Consider the following 16,710-nt stretch of genomic DNA (forward strand, 5'->3'; position numbering starts at 1 on the left):
GCCCCTTGTTGGGCTCTGTGCTGACATCTCAGAGCCTGGAGCCTGCTTTGGGTTGTATGTCTCCCTCTCTTTTAACTGCTGAGCAGTTAAAAGGAAAGAATTACTGATACTTAACAACGTGGATGGCTCTTCAAATAATTAGGCTAAATGAAAGAAGTCAGACTTATAAATAAAATAAAGCAGATATACTATATTTAAGTTCTAGAAAACTCTGTAATCACAGAAGATAGTTGACAGGAGAGGAGGGTAGGAGTGACAAGATTACACAGTGGGCATGAACAAACTTTTGGGACTGATGGAAATGTCTGTTATCTTGATTATGTTGACGGTTTTATGGATATAAATGTTTTGTTAACTTATCAAATTGTACATGTTAAATAGGTGCAGTTTATTTTATATCTGTTATACCCTAAAGCTGTAATGGACTAGCAGAATGGTGGAGTTAGTAACATGATATTCATTTCTTCCATGCTTTCAAATATAATGCTTAGCAGATAAATCATTTGAGGCCTGTCAATTATTTTTGTTCTTATTATAACATTGTTCTTTTCATGTTAGGTTTTTTTAGTTTCTGTGCTGTGTTTTACTGGACTTTACGAGTCCTGGCACACTTGGTAAGAACTTGGTACTTTTTGATGATATTGCTAAAACCTAACAGAATAGAAGCGCCTGGGGGCGCATGGGTGGCTCAGTCTGTTAAGTGTCCAACTCTTGATTTCGGCTCAGGTCATGATCTCATGTTTTGTGAGTTTGAACCCCAAGTCAGGCTCCTCACTGACAGTGCGGAGCCTGCTTGGGATTCTCTCCCTCTCTGTCTGCCCCTCACCTGCTCAATCAATCTCTCTCTCCCTCTCTCTCTCTCTCTCTCTCCCTCCCTCTCCAAAATAACTAAATAAACTTAAATAATGTTTTGAGCATTTAGAATGTTCTACACTCACTACTGAAAATACTATTCCTGTTTTCCTGAACATTCTTGAAGACTGACTTCTGTAGTTCACTGAATATATAAATACTTTTTAGATTAAAAAGAGAATTGAATTGCCAGAGTTGAATTTTATCTGGTTAAGGTATTAGTGAGATGTGAAATAGAATAAAGATTATGGAAATATAATTGGTATGTGGTGAATCAGAAACTTACAATTCTTAATTTGTAACTTTTTGGTTATCATATTTAGGTATTTGTAATTTACTTGTGTAGTTTCTTATTGTTGGGTTGAGGGCAAGGAGAAATGCTGGGGAGGGAGTGAGGGTAATGTAATTATTACAGGAAAAGGAGAGAGCTCTTTGTTTTTATTTTTTTTTCTTTTATTCTTTCTATTGTTATTAGTAGATATCATTAGGGAACAATTAATTCCAGGGACTGTGAAAAATATGTTCTGTGCATTATTTTATATAATTCTCACAACTCTAGGAAGTAGGTCTCATTGCCATTTTACCAATGAGGGAACTGAGACTTAACATTTAAGATTTTACAGAAAGATAAACAGCTAGTAAGTGTCTTTAAATAACTGGCTCACTCCAAAGATCAGGGTCTTAACACTGCTGAATTTCTCTCATTGTTAATAAGACAGTCTTGTCCAGGATTTAAAAAAGAAACATCCCTTTGAATGTCCATTAGCCCTGGAGAATCTGTTTAATAACATACAGATACATAAACACATGTGACCCCTTTTAGGAAAATCATTCTTTTGGAAGTATTCTTCATTAGGAGAAACAGTTTCTTAGAATTGAAAGTGCTAGAGATTTGTAAACATTTTTGTGAGCGTATAATATTTTTTTAAAGTCAGGCAGTAAGAAGAAAGCTGAAATAAAATACAGTCTGTGAAAGGAATCCCTGAATCACCAGACATTCTTTCATTGACCCTGCTTCTTGCTTTAATGTGACACTGTTTCTTAGTATTTTACATTTTCATGTTTGTATGTTCCTTCATTGATTAAACAGCTTAAGAAGTCACTGTACCTACCTGTTCTTTGTAAGGTCCTCTTTCTTTGGCCATATTTACAGAGTATACACAAGCAAGTTTGATAAAACTGTATTTATGACTGAGGAGAAGGCATTATTCAAAGTGATAAATGTCTATTGAACTTAATGTGTCTTTCTCATTTCTTTATTAACTCTTGAGTTTCTTACCTATTCATTTGGTCAGTAGTGCTGTATGAAACGTGGAGGTCAACAGAAAATTTTGTTTTGAGTGTGAATGACTGGGTTGGGAAAAGATGTTGCTGAATCACGAATTCCCTTAGGAGGTGGCTGAAAAATGTTGCCCCTTACAAAATAGAAGCATGGGAAGAAATAATGACTTCAAGAATAGAACGGTTGAATAAATTTTCAGTGTAGCAATGCATAAGGTATGTGTTACCATTGAAACCATCTCAAATGACTTACAGTGAAGGAGAAAGAGCATAAATTGGAGACGTTTTTAAAATCTGAAAAACATGATTAGATTTTATTTCTAAACTTTGTGTTCATTTATTTATTCTGGAGAGATTTAGGATTAGCTTTGGGGCAGGTGAACAAAATTTGACATACTCAGGGTGTATTGAAATGTAACATGTTATATGATTATCGTGTTTTTTCCTGTTTCTTTCAAATGACAAATTGTGAATACTTGATGTAAGAAATTTGAAATTAGGATTTTTTAAAAAAGATAAACTTTTTCAAGATTTAATGTATAAATGTACCAGAAGGTTTGTAGAATCTATTTTGGCTCTTTCTTGATTTTCAATGATTTTAATAGGAATTGTCTTCAGTTGGTTCATTTATTCTGTTACTTATTCCTCTGCTGTTCAAAGTCAGGAATTTTATTTTGATAGTCCTTTCTATGCTTGGGTCTCAGAAGGAAGTCCCTTGTAAAACCAAGTATGATGTAGCTGACATCATTCAAAGCATTAGTTGTTGTATGTGATGAAAAATGAAAAATAGCTTGAAGTATATGATATTTAAGTTTCTTTTGGATATGTTTGGAGAGAGAGAGAATTGCCATAGGAGGAAACTTAAAGAATTTTATTCTTAGTTTGAAAAGAACATACACGAGAAAACTTTTTCCCCCCTTTTGCCTGCCCTTACACTGAAGTATTTGGGAGACACCGACCTTCCCGCCCCCACCCCACCCCGCCCCCACCTTTCCTCACAGGTCACATGATGTTTTTCTTTTGAAGGTTTTTCAAGATATTTTCCCTGCTATTTCAGGACTCTTGCCATTGTACATTCTTAGACTCTTCGGGGACATTTCTCTGGCCTCTTCTGAGAACCCTTGTCAAAACTGCTTAACTAGGTGATTAAATGCTCCCTCTTTCAGCTTCATTTGGAAGGATTTGCCTCATTCCCTTTATTGGTTATTAACTATTCACTTTTGATAATAGATACCTGGTTTATACTTTATTTTTTTTATTTTTTATTTATTTTTTTTTTTTTACAATTTTTTTTTTTTCAACGTTTTTTATTTATTTTTGGGACAGAGAGAGACAGAGCATGAACGGGGGAGGGGCAGAGAGAGAGGGAGACACAGAATCGGAAACAGGCTCCAGGCTCCGAGCCATCAGCCCAGAGCCTGACGCGGGGCTCGAACTCACGGACCGTGAGATCGTGACCTGGCTGAAGTCGGACGCTTAACCGACTGCGCCACCCAGGCGCCCCTTTATACTTTATAGTATTTACTTGTGCATCTTTATTTCAAAAAGTATTTGAGGATTATAGGCTTCTTAGAAAACCCAGATATCTTTCCTTTCCTCCCCTTCTTCTTGAGATTGTAATTACCCATGGGAGTAAAGAGTAATCTTTTTGGGAGTTGGTGGGAATATCTGTAGACAGATTTAATTATAGATTATCTATACTTTTTCATCAAGATATTCTCTCTCCCTTTTTTCTTCTATTAATATGGTTTTTCTATGTTTCGTACTTGCTTATTTGTACATCTTTAACCCACACACAACACAAAATGGGATTTAAGACCTGACCCATATAGTAGTTCTAGAGCATTCTTAATGCACTGTGATTCATAATCTAGGCTTGTTTTTAAAACAGCTATCCTTTACATATGCTGAATAACTAGCCTCATATATATCCTCCCCTCTCTCCATTTTTCTTTTCTGTGGGGACCAGGCTATGTCTTCAGAATAAAAAGGGGTCTAATTTTCAGATCATAGGTGTCATCAAAGAAGGGAGTATTTTGACAGTTAAGAGCTTTCATTTTTATTAGTTCATGAGTTAAGTCAGAATGCTAAAGTAGAGGATTCACTTCTTCATCAGTTTCCTTCTTAGACCAGATTTTGGGATGCAGATCAAAAGATGCAGGTGGTGATAAGTTCACAAGTTGTATTAGAACTAAAGCAGAATGAACCAAGGATGTTCTTGTGGATACCTTTCAGGAATGGTAAGAGAAGAGGGGAGAGGCAGAAAGACAAGGTAAAAACTACCAATGCAAACCCTGCATTTGATTTGTACGTTCCTGAAAATGAAGTTTAAAAAATAAACCCAAAACCTAGTGAATTTATTCCTCCATCTGCATTATAGGATTTGTAGGTTTCAAACATTTTCTGTATATATATTCATGCCTAATATAAGCTCTGTGTGGATGCTAAATGACAAGTAGTCCACATTCTGCATGTATATTCCTGTATCTTCATTCACTCCTAAAATTCATGGCAATGTTATTTCCACCTATGTTATTTTTCTAAATTTTTGTAGATTTTTCATAGATAGTCTGTATTAGGCTAAGGGATTTCCCTTCTCTTAATTTTTTTGAGAGTATTTGTCATAAATGTTGAATTTACTTCAATGCCTTTTCTGTATCTGTTATGATCATACGGCTTTCTTACTTAGTCTGATACTGTGAATTAACATTGATTGCTTTTTTTAGTGTTGAGTCAGCTTTGCATCATCCCTGGGGCTAATATTTTTTTTTGGTTTTCATATATATATATGTTCACTTAAGAGTATTGATCTGTAATTTTTTTTTTTTTTTTTTTTTGGTAATGTCTTTGTTTTATTTTAGTATTAGAGTAATGTTGGCCTCAGGAAATGAAATGTTCCTTCTTCTATGAGATTTTGCAGAATCATTATTTCTTCCTGAAATAGTTGGTAGAATTAATCAGTAAAACCATCTGGGTCTGGAGTTTCCCTTTTTTTGAGGGGTTACTACTACAAATTCACTTTATTTAGATACAGAGTTATCCAGGTTATCTATTTCTCCTTGTATAGGTTTTGTAGTTTGTGTCACCTTTGAAGGAATTGGTTCATTTCATCTAAGCTATCAAAATTATGGGCATAGAGGGGTTTGTTGTATTTATTACCCTTTTAATATCTGTTGTGTCAGTGTTAATGTCCCCTCTCTTTTATTCCAGTTAGTGGTAATTTGTGTCTTTCCCATTTCTTGGTTAGCCTGGCTACAACTAGTTCATTAATTTTATTGATTTTTCAAAGAACCAGCTTTTGCTTTCATTTATTTTTCTCCATTGTGTTTCTGTTCTCAGTTTCATTGATTTCTGCCCTAATTTTTATTATTTTTTTCTTTCACTTTCACTTTGATTTAGATTTAATTTGATCTTCTAAGTTTCTTAAAGTAGAAGCTTAAATTATTGATTTTAGGTCTTTTTGAATACAGTAAAACCTTGGTTTGTGAACATAATTCATCACGGAGACATGCTTGTAATCCAGCGCTCTTGTGTATCAAAGTGAATTTCCCCATAAGAAATAATGGAAACTCAGATGATTCATTCTACAACCCAAAAATATTCATATAAAAATGATTACAATACTGTAATATAATATAAAATAGTAGAGAAAATACAAAATATAAAGAAAAATAAATTAGCCTGCACTTACCTTTGAAAACCTTCCTGACTGGTGTGAGAGGAGGAGGGTTCACTATCACTAATGGAATCACTGCTATCTTTTGGCCCATTGGAATCTTTTTCTGCATGGGGGCCATTGTATACACTCACAAAGATGTTGACTACAGTACAGTATTAATAAACTGCTGTCAGATACTGTATTTAATGTAAGTGGCAACAAGGCAGCAGAGGAAAGGGTCTATGTCTGCAGGCAGCCTGACCTAGAATGAAGCAAAGCATTCCTAAGCTTACTCTTGTATGGAAAAGCAAAGGACTGTCTATAGGTGCTTTGAAGTGACAAAAAAATACACTAGTGCCAGTTGTGGGTACCTTCCAACCTTCTGAAAAACCCTGATTTCTGCCAAACGCTGCGGCCTGAGACGGAGCATCTGAGCATGGGAGACAATCATCCACAATCCTGCAGAGAGAGACAGCGGGAGAGAGAAGAACCATTGGCTCAGTTGTGATCATGTAATCATGTGATGTTCGGTGTCACATACTACTTGTATTACAAGACCTCACTCATTAAGTTAAAATTTATTAGAAATGTTTGCTCGTCTTGCAGAACACTCACAGAGCAAGTTACTCGCAATCCAGGGTTTTACTGTATATGCATTTAAAACTATAAATTTTTCTCTGGGCACTGTTTTAACATCCCACAAGTTTTGATGTTCCATTTTCACTTATTTGAAAATATTTCTGTTTTTTTCTAGGCTTCCTCTTTTACCCATGGGTTATTTAGGAGTATATTGTTTAATATCCAAGTATTTGGGGCAACTTTCCCAGATGTTTTGCTAATTGATTTTAATGTAATTTCATTGTGATCTGAGAATGTACTTGACATCATAAAAAACAATATTTGATTTATTTTTTTAAATTTTATTTTTTATTTTTTAAAATTTACATCCAAATTAGTTAGCATATAGTGCAACCATGACTTCTGGAGTAGATTCCTTAGTACCCCTTACCCATTTAGCCCATCCCCCCTCCAGTAACCCTCAGTTTGTTCTCCATATTTATGAGTCTCTTCTGTTTTGTAAAAATACTGAATGCTTTACGAATTTGCGTGTCACCCTTGCACAGGAGCCATGATAATCTCTGTATCGGTCCAATTTTAGTATATGTGCTTCCGAAGCGAGCACAAAAAAATAGTGTTGAGATTTATTTTATGGCCCAGAATATAATATGTCTTTGTGAGTGTTCCAAGCGCACTTGAAAAGAATGTATATTTACCAGTTATTGGGTAAAGTGTTTTGCAAATGTCATGTAAGTTAGGTGGTAGTACTATTGAGGTCTCCTTCCTGATTTTCTGCCCACTTGTTTTAACAGTTACTGAGTTGAAAGTCTTTTTTATTATTTTATTTTATTTTATTTTATTTTATTTTATTTTATTTTATTTTATTTATTTTATTTTATTTTTATTTTATTTATTTTATTTTATTTTATTTTTATTTTTATTTTTATTTTAGAGAGAGAGTTAGGGGAGAGGAGAAGAGAGAGAGAAAGAATCCCAAGTAGGCTTCAAGCTTAGTGTGGAGCCCAATGCAGGGCTAGATGTTCACCTAATTGAGCCATCAGGCACCCCAAAACTCTTTAACTGTAATTGTAGATTTGTCTGTTTCTCTTGTTAGATCCATCAGTTTTTGCCTCATGTATTTTAAAGTTCTTATTTTAATGGTTTTTTTTTTTTTTTTTTTTTTTTTTTTTTAAATTCCAGAGAGAGAGCACAAGTGAGGGAAATGGGCAGAAGGCAGGAGGGAGGGTGGGGGGGGAGAGAGAGAGAGACCAATGCAAACAGGCTCCATGCTTAGCATGGAATTCAGTTTGGATCTCAATCCCACCACCCCAGGACCATGACCTGAGCTGAACTCAAGAGTCGGATGGATGCTCAACTGACTGAGTCACCAAGGTGCCCCTAAAGCTCTTATTTTAGAGTGCATATGTATTTATGATTGTTACATTCTTCTTGGAGAATTGACCCATTTATCATTATGTAGTGGCCTTCTTATCCTAGACAGTCTTTCTGATTCTGAAGTCTGCTTTGAAATTGATTTGGCTGTACTTTCTTTTGGTGAGTGTATGGTATCTTTTTCTATTGTTTTACCTTTTCCTATCTAAATCTTTATATATTAAAAGTTTTTTTTTAATGTCTATTTATTTTTGAGAGAGAGAGAGAGAGACAGAGTGTGAGTGGGGGAGGGCAGAGAGAGAGGGAGACACAGAATCTGAAGCAGGCTCCAGGTTCTGAGCTGTCAGCACAGAGCCTGACATGGGGCTCGAACTCATGAACCATGAGATCAGGACCTGATCCAAAGTTGGATGCTTAACCGACTGGCCACCCAGGCGCTCCTTAATCTTTATATTTAGTGGACTTTTTGTAGATGGCTTTTAGCTTGATCATGCTTTTTCATCCAGTCTAACAATTTGTCTTTTAACTGGTGTTTTTTTAGACCATATTATTAAAGTAATTAATTATTAATTAGTTATTATTAATAACTATTTAGTAATAATTAGATTAAAACTTACCATCTTGCTAGCTGTTTATATTTGTTGCATTTCTTTTTTCCTTTGCCATCTGTAGTGTGAATTGAGCTTTTTATTAGTATCATATCCTCCCTGTTGACTTATTTATACTCACCTAAAATGGTTTTTAGTTGTTGTCTTTGGATTTACAGTATATGTTTTAAAATAATTTTAGTATACCTTCGAATTATACCACTTCACATGTAGTGCATGTATCTTAATATTTTATGTTCCTAATTCTTCCTTTCACTGTCACTGTTGTTAATATATTTTATTACATATGCTATAAATAACCAGTACGTTGTTCACTGCTCCAAACAATTGTATTTTAGAGTAATTAAAAATCTGAAAGAGAGGGGTGCCAGGGTGGCTCAGTCAGTTAAGCGTCCGACTTCAGCTCAGATCATGATCTCGTGGCCCGTGGATTCAAGCCTCACATCAGGCTCTTTGCTGACAGCTCAGAGCCTGGAGCCTGCTACTGATTCTGTGTCTCCCTCTCTCTCCGCCCCTCCACCACTCATGCTCTGTCTCTCTCCATCTCTCACAAATGAATAGACGTTAAAAAATTTTTTTTAAAAATCTGAAAGAGGAAAGACTTTATTGTACTTTCGTTTATTCATTTTTTGGGTAGATCCAAGCTTTTCACCTGTATCCATTCTGCCTGAAGAATTTCCTTTAATATTTCTTGTATGGTGGGTCTGCTGGCAATGAATTCTTTGTTTTTGTTTGTCTGAGAGAGTCTTTATTTCTCCTTATGAAGAATATTTTTACTTGATATAGAGTACTGGCTGGGCAGTTTTTTTCTTTCAACATTTTTAAGTTGTCACTCCATTGTCTTCTTACTTGGCAACGTTTCTGACAAAGTTTATTATAATCCTTATTTTTGTTCCTCTGTATGCAATATGTTTTCCCCTCTCTTGCTAACTTCAAGATTTTGTCTTTGCCTTTCAGCAACTTAAATATGATAGGCCCAGGCATGTGTATTTTGGTGGGGGAGGATATATTTATCTTATTTGTTTTTGGAGCTTCTTAAGTCTGTAGTTTGGTGCCTTGTCACTAATTTTGCTTAGTTCTTGGGCATTCTAATACTTCTTCTCCATTCTTTCTGTCTCCTGCCATTCTAAGTATGTGTATGTTACATTGTTTGATTTTCCCACAGTTCTCAGATGTTCTCTCCTGTTTTATTTTCCTACTGTTTTTTCTTCTTTACTTTTCAATTTGGGTAATTTCTGTTAGCTTATCTTCAAGTTCACTGATTCTTTTTTCGGCTGTTTCAAGTCTACTAATAAACTTTTGTTCTTTGTTACTGTTTTTATTTCTAGAATTTCCACTTGATCCTTTCTTATAATTTCCATGTCTCTGAATTTATAAATTCCCTTCTAGGTCCAAAATCTGTCATATCTGAATCTAGTTCTGATGATTGCTTTGTTTCTTCAAGCTGTGTTTTTGGCATACTTCATAATTTTTTTGTTGAAAGCTGAACATATTGTATAGGATAGGAGATACTGAAGTAAATATTTTATATGCTTGAAGAAGACTGCAAATTTCTGCTAGACCCTGGCATCATGGCCTGAGCCAAAATCAAGAGTCCAGATGCTCACTTAAGCCACCTAGGCATCCCTTTTTCTGCTCTCATTTAAGGTGGAATTTGTGTTAATTTGTTAGGGGTTGGGCTATATTTGAAGTTTATTATTGCCATGGTTACCAGAGTTGATATTTGTTCTTGCCATGGGAACCCAGAGACTTCAAGTTTTTCTAGTGTCCTTTGTCTCCTAGCGTCCCTTATCTCCATGCTTAGCTTTGGATTTTCCCTCTATACTGTTTCTCAGAGCCTGTCTCTTGCAGCTATATTCCACTGTTATTTTTATTTGGAGCTTGTTAGTGTGGTAATGGAGGATAAGAGGAATTCTTGATGGTCTGTTAAGCCTCAGATTTAGGCAGATGTTAGAATCTGGGTCTTGTAGATGTGGGCTTCACAAAACTTTACATTCCACTTCCTTGGGTAGAGTTTCTCCTCTTCTTTCTTTTTACCCACCTGCAGTGTCTAGATTAATTTTTAAAACCTAAGGATTTTACTTATTATTTTATTAAAATTTTTTTAATTAAAAAATTTTTTTCATGTTTATTTTTGAGAGAAAGAGAGTGTGAGTGGGGGAGGGCGAGAGAGAGGGAGACACAGGATCTGAAGCCGTCTCCAGGCTCTGAGCTATCAGCACAGATCCTGACTTGGGGCTTTAAGTCACCAACCAGGAGATCATGACCTGAGCCAAAGTCATTTGCTTAACCGATTGAGCCACCCAGTTACCCCTAAAACGTAAGGTTTTTAAAGTTAAGGTTTTTCAAACTTCTCTCACCCTGCATTAAGGTTATTGTTACTTTACAGAGAGTGAAAATTGTGTGTCAGTATCCTCAGTCTCTTTTTCTTTCCTTCAGCTCTAGTGGGATTCTACCAGTGTCCTCTGGGTAGTTGATGAATTTTTCTTTGCAGATTAAGCCTTTTGTTCCATAGGGAGATGGGGGAAATAGATCTCGGCTGATTGGCATTGGCTATTCTACTCTTCAAGCTCCACAGGTATGGGTGAGGGCAAGGATGAGGAGCTTTTTCTGCATATTCTCAGATCTACGCCCCTGCATTAGAGATTCTTTTGAAGTTCCTGGAAAAAAGTGTACATCAGGGTGAGAACTTTTATGATTGCAGCCCCCAGGGGCTTTCCAGCCTCATGTTAGCCCACATTCAGTCTTAAGCAGTTTGTCAAAATTATATTTTAAATCCTCCTAACTGCAATGGAATTCTCCCATGCTCTTGGGACTATATTTCCTTTAGTTGGAGAGAAAGCTTTCCCTTTTTCCGGGTTTTGGGTATTTGTCCAGCCTCTGTGTTGCTCTATCCCTGCTGTATTTTAAAAATTTATGTATGTATGTTTTTTTGAGTATAGTTGACATAACAGTGTTACATTAGTTTCAGGTATACAGCTTAGTGATATGACAAGCTTATGCATTATGCTATGTTCATTCACCTCAAGTATAACTACCATCTGTGTCTTTACATCGATATTACTTTGTTACATTGACTGTATCCTTATGCTGTGCCTTTTATTTCCATGACTTATTCCATAACTGGAAGCCTGTATTTCCTTCCCGCCTTCACCCTTGTGGCCCAACTTCCCATCTCTGCTGTATTGCTAGAGGTTAGATCAAGAGAAAATGGGGTTTGGGTAGGAAGAGTGTGATTCTTTTCACTCTCTGAACATTAGGAGTCCACACTGTGGTCACAGAGTAACTTGTGAGACTTACCTTAGGGCTCAGCATATGATCAATTTTGGTAAAAGATCTCTGTGCTTGATAGAGTATTTATTCTTCAGTTATTGGGTAGTGTAGGTCTGGTTAATCATGCTATTCAAATCTATATTTTTATCCTTTTCTAATCTCTTTCTGAGTCATTGGTCAGCTACTCAGAGTTGTTAAAAGTTTCCCCATTATGATTATGGATATTTTTCACTATTTGTAATTTTTCCAACTTTCACTTTATATATTTGAAGGCTATGTTATTACGTGCATATGAATCTTAAATTGTTATATCTTATGAGTTATACTTGAATTCTATGAATTATACACCTATAAATGCTTTTTGCATTAAAGTCTACTTTGAGTACTATTAATATGGCTAGAGAGGCTTTCTTTTAGTTTATGTCTGTATGACCTTCCTATACTTTTTAACTGTTTTTTTCTTTTTTTTTTTTTTAAAGTTTATTTATTTTTGAGAGAGACCAAGACAGTGTGAGCAGGGGAGGGGCAGAGAGAGAAAGAGAGAGGGAGGGAGGGAGGGAGAAAGAATCCCAAGACCGAAGTGGGACTCAAACTCATGAAACTGTGAGATTGTGACTTGAGCTGAAACCAAGAGTCAGGCGCTTAACCAACTGAGCCAACCAGGTGCCTCCCCGCCTTTTTTTAAATGTTTGTTTATTTTTGAGAGAGACAGAGACGGAGTGGGAGCGGAGGAGGGGCAGAGAGAGGGGGAGGCACAGAATCCAAAACAGGCTCCAGCCTCTGAGCTGTTAGCACAGAGCCCAGTGCAGGGCTTGAACTCACGAGCCGTGAAATTATGACCTGAGCCGAAGTCTGATGCTCAACTGACTGAGCCACCCAGGCGCCCCTATTTTTAACTGTTTTCTTTTTATTTTAGGAGTGATTTTTGTGAACACCATAATAGTTGAGTTTTGTTCTTTATTAGTGCAATAATTTTTGTCTTTTGGTCTGATTATATTAGTGTAGTTACTGGAATATTTGAGCTTCTATTTGACACCTTATGTTTTGCTTTTATATTAAGTTCTACTTGTTCTGTGATCTACCCTCCTTTTTGCATTCATTTGGGCATTTTAATTTGTATTTCCTTTCTATTATCATAGTAATTATGTATTATTTTACTACTTTTTAAATGTTTACCCCAGAGATTAAAACATGTGATTCCTTCCTTTTTAAAAATATGTTTATTTTTCAATATGTAATAGTCGTAAGGCACAGAATTCAAAAGGTACAAAAGACTATGTGATAGGAAGTCCTCTCTCACATCTACCCACGAGCTACCCCATTCTTCAGTTGCCTTAGGAATGTATATAGACCAGTAGAGTCATCTAGCATCTTTACTGGCCCCCAAACATATTGTGTTTACTGCTCTTCTAGATGGAAATCTTGGTCCATATCTTCCTGCTTATTCATCCATTTTCTCATCCTTCAAAGCTCAGTTAAAATTTTCATGAAGTCAGAGAGGTCTTTTCCTGCTTTCTCCTCTAAGGTTTTGATGGTTTCCTGTCTCACATTCAGGTCCTTTATCCATTTTGAGTTTATTTTTGTGAATGGTGTGAGAAAGTGGTCTAGTTTCAACCTTCTGCATGTTGCTGTCCAGTTCTCCCAGCACCATTTGTTAAAGAGACTGTCTTTTTTCCATTGGATGTTCTTTCCTGCTTTGTCAAAGATTAGTTGGCCATACGTTTGTGGGTCTAGTTCTGGGGTTTCTATTCTATTCCATTGGTCTATGTGTCTGTTTTTGTGCCAATACCATGCTGTCTTGATGATGACAGCTTTGTAGTAGAGGCTAAAGTCTGGGATTGTGATGCCTCCTGCTTTGGTTTTCTTCTTCAAAATTACTTTGGCTATTTGGGGCCTTTTGTGGTTCCATATGAATTTTAGGATTGCTTGTTCTAGTTTCGAGAAGAATGCTGGTGCAATTTTGATTGGGATTGCATTGAATGTGTAGATAGCTTTGGGTAGTATTGACATTTTGACAATATTTATTCTTCCAGTCCATGAGCAGGGAATGTCTTTCCATTTCTTTAAATCTTCTTCAATTACCTTCATAAGCTTTCTATAGCTTTCAGCACACAGATCCTTTACATCTTTGGTTAGATTTATTCCTAGGTATTTTATGCTTCTTGGTGCAGTTGTGAATGGGATCAGTTTCTTTATTTGTCTTTCTGTTGCTTCATTGTTAGTGTATAAGAATGCAACTGATTTCTGTACATTGATTTTGTATCCTGCAACTTTGCTGAATTCATGTATCAGTTCTAGCAGACTTTTGGTGGAGTCTGTTGGATTTTCCATGTATAATATCATGTCATCTGCAAAAAGCGAAAGCTTGACTTCATCTTTGCCAATTTTGATGCCTTTGATTTCCTTTTGTTGTCTGATTGCTGATGCTAGAACTTCCAGCACTATGTTAAACAACAGCGGTGAGAGTGGGCATCAGCACTCTCAACAATAGCCAAATTATGGAAAGAGCCTAAATGTCCATCAACTGATGAATGGATAAAGAAATTGTGGTTTATATACACGATGGAATACTACGTGGCAATGAGAAAAAATGAAATATGGCCTTTTGTAGCAACGTGGATGGAACTGGAGAGTGTGATGCTAAGTGAAATAAGCTATACAGAGAAAGACAGATACCATATGGTTTCACTCTTATGTGGATCCTGAGAAACTTAACAGGAACCCATGGGGGAGGGGAAGGAAAAAAAAAAAAAAAAAAAGAGGTTAGAGTGGGAGAGAGCCAAAGCATAAGAGACTGTTGAGAACTGAGAACAAACTAAGGGTTGATGGGGGGTGGGAGGGAGGAGAGGGTGGGTGATGGGTATTGAGGAGGGCACCTTTTGGGATGAGCACTGGGTGTTGTATGGAAACCAATTTGACAATAAATTTCATATATAAATAAAAAAAAAAAAGTTTCATGAAGCTTTCCTGAACAAATCTGTTCTTAACTGATCTTCTAATATTAATTGCAGTTTTCTTCACACATTTTAGCTTAATAATATGGTTTTGTGCTAGTTTCCTTTTGTTTTAAGTACGTGAATCTGACTTTCCGTCCCAGATTGTGAGTTCCTCAAGGGCAGGGTAATATGCTTTCACTTGGTCTGTATAATGCTGAGCATAAAACAATGCTCCCCCAATACTTGTTTAATTAAATAGTTTCTCTGGTAATGGCTGTCAGAAGGTCGTTTTCCACAAAAATTTCAATTTTCGTGCATCTTGATTCTCAATTGTACATGGTAGATACAGTTTTTAAGAGTTAGCTTTGAATGCAATATTACAGATCTAGAATTGCGAACTACTTGAAAAAATATTTGCTTATAAAATTGTCTTTATGTGCTTGCTTTGTATTTCATTTTAAGTTTAAAATTAATAGCCATTCCTAATTCAGTATGAGAGTGTAAAAATATTCATTGCTATTTATTACATGTGCACTTCCTTAAGTACTAACAAGTTAGCACTTTTTTCAAAAATATCTTCTTTGTTGATTATAATTTTTCTTCATAACATTTGTGAAAAATTAGAAGACACTGAAAAATATTAGAAAAAATTACCCTACTCCTACCAGTGAAAGATAAATATTAACATAAACATATAAACTCAGTTTTTTTCTGTGTATATGTAATAGATAAGCTACCCATCTAAGTTTTTCACTTTGTAATTCTTAATGTTCACTTTCAGCTTTTCCTGAAAGGATTCCTGTACACCTTAGAAGTGCTTGAAGAAGAGTGATAAAGGCAAGTATACAACTCTTTATGGTTAGTGAAATAACTTGGTTGATAGCCAAGCCAAAAAGCTTTGGTCACCATATCTATCAGAAAAGAAAAAAAAAGTAAAGAAAAAAAGAAATAAAGATAATTTATATATAATTTGAATGGTTTTCCAGAGCACCCTCCTAAACATTTGCCAGAGTTTTAAAACATAACTTTTAAACTTATTTCTGATTTTAATTCGGAGTAGATTGTTTCTTGAATGTGAAGTAATGGTGTATTATGTCTTTCTAGAAAAATTGTTAAAATTTGGGAGAATTTAACAAAGTTCTCTGAAATACCTGGTCTGTAGATAGCTACCTTTTCCTTCTCTTTTCCTTACTTTGTATTCTTTCCCCTCTTTTTCCTTACATCCTTCTACTCCCTTTTCTCTTTCTTTACTTCTTCTGGTTTACTTATAAAAACTTTACTTTTCAGAGAAGCTGAGTGAATAAAAGTGAAGCCAACATTTCTATCTTATGATACTTTATGATTGAACTTGTGTTAAACCAGGCATCTCAATATATTGTTTGGAGAGTTTTATAAACTGAGCAGGGTTACTCATTTGAATTTGCTGTCTTAAAGGAGAAAATAAAGGAGTCCTAAAAAATTTTGACATTATTGAATTTGTTTAGTGCTTGCATTCTTACTGTCAGCAGTATACCATCACTGTCTTTGGTATTTTGGACACAGTATTTGACCTTCCATCATATTTGGTGTATATCAAAAGGTAGCCTTAAAGATTTTCTGTTGACCTACAGAAAATTTTAACAAGCTTCAAAATTTTGACCATATTTTTTGTTTGTATTGTTATCACAGCAGTAATGCAGATAATAGATACAAGTATAAATACTAGTACATTTTAGAGTCAGTGCAACAGGTTGTTTTTAAAAATTCTTATATTAGAACTTGATGTTTAAAGCTTAATTTTGGTTTTTTAGGGTTCCATGCTAAATAGGCCTCTGCTTAGTATGATTAAGGTATGTCTTGCCTTTAGAAATCCCAGAATTTATTAACTGTTGTAGTATATAACCTTTGCAGCTGTATAGATAGCCTGTGCAAGCTTTGGCTTGGAAATTGACACTCTGTTTCTAGGTTTTCTTAGGAATGCTGTTATTTTTTTATTTGTAATCAGTCATCATTTCCAGTTGTTTGAAAATAAAGATGATGTACAGATGCTAGTGAAATCTCAAATGAAGTTATGTTAAAAATGTATTATGTTTCCCCCCCTTTTTTTTTAATTATCAGATGGCCATTTGATTAGCTTATAACACTGCCCAAAGAAACAGGTTTACAGATAACA

At 35.4% G+C, this 16,710-nt stretch overlaps 1 protein-coding gene and 1 non-coding gene across 9 annotated transcripts in view; one reads left to right on the plus strand and one right to left on the minus strand.

Moving 5' to 3' along the window:
* Positions 1-16,710, plus strand: part of TMCC1 (transmembrane and coiled-coil domain family 1) — a 250,000-nt gene that overhangs the window by 38,426 nt on the left and 194,864 nt on the right. For 7 of the 8 annotated variants that reach the window (XM_086697354.1, XM_086697359.1, XM_086697358.1 and 4 more), the window contains exon 2: positions 15,340-15,395. The gene's annotated coding sequence lies outside the window, so the exon portion shown is untranslated. Of the gene's footprint in view, positions 1-15,339; positions 15,396-16,348; positions 16,388-16,710 lie in introns of all 8 variants that reach the window. The other variant, XM_086697355.1, reaches the window with a different exon arrangement.
* LOC112859523 (U6 spliceosomal RNA) lies at positions 6,871-6,974 on the minus strand. Its single transcript, XR_003223525.1, has one exon. It is a non-coding gene; the product is annotated as a U6 spliceosomal RNA (small nuclear RNA).

The sequence above is a fragment of the Puma concolor genome, chromosome A2, assembly GCF_028749965.1.
Source record: "Puma concolor isolate L17-30 chromosome A2, mPumCon1.1.hap2, whole genome shotgun sequence".
In the NCBI taxonomy this organism is placed as follows: Eukaryota; Metazoa; Chordata; class Mammalia; order Carnivora; family Felidae; genus Puma; species Puma concolor.